Genomic DNA, 2,420 nt, shown 5'->3' with positions numbered 1-2,420 from the left:
AATAATCAGATATGGCTGGGACAGAGATTTATGTATAGGAGTGTTAATTACACATTATTTATAGTAGTAAAAATTGAACCCAACCTAAAATGAGAGGGGTTAAGTGTATTATGGCATGTATTGACTCTATGATGGAATATAAGCAATGTAACAGAGCCATGAAAAATCTTGTTTCATGAGACCACATAACAGGATGCTAGGAATATGGCCCACAATGTAGGACACGGAATTTGGTATCGAGACCAAATGTGCAGACATACAAACACGTGAACTGGAAAGGAATACGCCAGAAGGTAAACCGTGGCTATTTCTGAGTAGCTGGAGCATGTGTGACTTTCACGTTTTCCTACTAATTTTCCATATTTTCTATGTTTTCTAAAATAAATATGTTATATTTGAAACACTGTCATGAATTAAGAACTAATTAAGCCATACTCTGTGCAGGCCTCATTCAAAGTATGTATTTTTCTCAACAAATCTGTGAGCTAGATAATGAGTGTCATTATTCTCATTTTACCAATTAAATAACAGAGGCCCAGCGAAGGTCAGTAACATGGCCAAGGTCGCACAGTACTAACTAGCAAAGCCGGTGAGTCGCACATGGTCAAGGGTGTAAACTCAGGCACTGTGATTTCAAAGCCCGAACACGTAACCCTCGGTCTACATCAGCAATTATTAAACATTCTCGTCTCAGACCCCTTTACACTTTCAAAACTTAACTGAGGCTTTTGTTTATGTGGTTTATCTCTGTTGATATGCCTATTAATATTTACAACATTAAAAAATGCTTATTATGTAGACATTTTTAGTCCATCTGCAAATAGCAATAAACAAACCTATTACATGTTAACAAAAAAATTCATTTTTTTTTTTCTGTATTTTTCTGAAGCCGGAAACGGGGAGAGACAGTCAGACAGACTCCCGCATGCGCCCGACCGGGATCCACCCGGCACACCCACTAGGAGGCGACGCTCTGCCCACCAAGGGGTGATGCTCTGCCCCTCCGGGGTGTCGCTCTGTTGCGACCAGAGCCACTCTAGCGCCTGGGGCAGAGGCCAAGGAGCCATCCCCAGCGCCCGGGCCATCTTTGCTCCAATGGAGCCTCGGCTGCAGGAGGGGAAGAGAGAGACAAAGAGGAAGGAGGGGGAGGAGTGGAGAAGCAGATGGGGGCTTCCCCTGTGTGCCCTGGCCGGGAATCGAACCCAGGACTTCTGCACGTCAGGCCGACGCTCTACCACTGAGCCAACTGACCAGGGCCAAAAAAATTCATTTTTAATAAAAATAACTCTTATTCCAACCAAACCAAACAAAAAAAAAACTGTCGTGAGAAGAAGGGTATTATTTCACCTTTTGGCAGATCTCTCTACACCTGGCTTCACAGAAGGGAAGGGAATCAAACACCCAGATCTGCTTCTGCACTTAACCTATAGCCCGTTACAGGGCACGTGGTCTCTGGGAAGCGCCACTGTAAATCCGTAAGAGGTTGAAAGTGAACAGGCAAATAACACCTTAGATTTGTTCTGATAATGGTTTGGACCTGTGGACCCCCTTGAAAGAGGTTTGGGGTCCTCCTAGAACCACACGTTGAGAATCACTAGTCTACACTGAGTTTAAAAATAATTGACCAGTTAGTGTGGACTGTTCACTAAGCACTCATCCCCACTTCAGATTCTCAGCCGGCACTGGGACACGGGAAACCGGGAGGGAGAGGGACTTCGCGCTGACCTGACTCAGTAGCCCAGAGTGGAATTCTCTCTAGGATGCCTTCAACCCACTGGTTGAACTGCAACCAAAATTTGAATCCAACTAGAGTTCTGGAATCTGTTAGCCTTGGATACATCAGCTCACAGAGGCAGAGACAGGAACTGGGCATGCCCTGCAGGGAGAACCAGCTCCAGAGAGCTCACCTTGCTGTAGACCATCCGTGTAGAGGAAGTCCATGTAAGAAGCCAGACCACTGTGTCATGAGTAAGTTCTAACAAGTCATCAGTTCATTCATTCATTCAACCAACATTTATTGACCAACCACTAGTTGAGAGCATCATGCTAGATGCTGAGACTACAGAGAGGAGAGTAAAATCATCCCTTACTCATCACTTGATTCCTAGCATCAAACACAGTACCTCCCACTTGATAGATGCTCAATAAATGGGGATGAGAGACAGATAGGTGGGCATATGACTGGTGGATGGAGAAAGCCCAGGAACTTTCCTCAAGTAGTTCACAGCCCATTGAAGGGGACAGACATAAACAAAGAATCACAATAGCTCGTAGTCAGTGTTTAACCTGAAGTGTGTAAACAGTCATTCAACAAAGTTTCCACCCATCGTCTGTTGAACATCATCACCTTGAAGACAAGACTCTGAGAGAAGGCAAGTGGAGGAAGGCTCACTTCCAGGGGCAGAAGGAAGGCTGGCCAA

At 44.9% G+C, this 2,420-nt stretch overlaps 1 non-coding gene across 1 annotated transcript; it reads right to left on the bottom strand.

Moving 5' to 3' along the window:
• Nucleotides 1–1,181: 1,181 nt before the first annotated feature.
• Nucleotides 1,182–1,257, bottom strand: TRNAV-GAC (transfer RNA valine (anticodon GAC)). The gene has a single exon. It is a non-coding gene; the product is annotated as a tRNA-Val (tRNA).
• Between the last annotated feature and the right edge of the window lie 1,163 nt (nt 1,258–2,420).

This window comes from Saccopteryx leptura, chromosome 3, assembly GCF_036850995.1.
Source record: "Saccopteryx leptura isolate mSacLep1 chromosome 3, mSacLep1_pri_phased_curated, whole genome shotgun sequence".
NCBI lineage: Eukaryota > Metazoa > Chordata > Mammalia > Chiroptera > Emballonuridae > Saccopteryx > Saccopteryx leptura.
The sequence above is the reverse complement of the archived record's forward strand: the minus strand, read 5'-3'. Positions and strand labels throughout refer to the sequence as shown.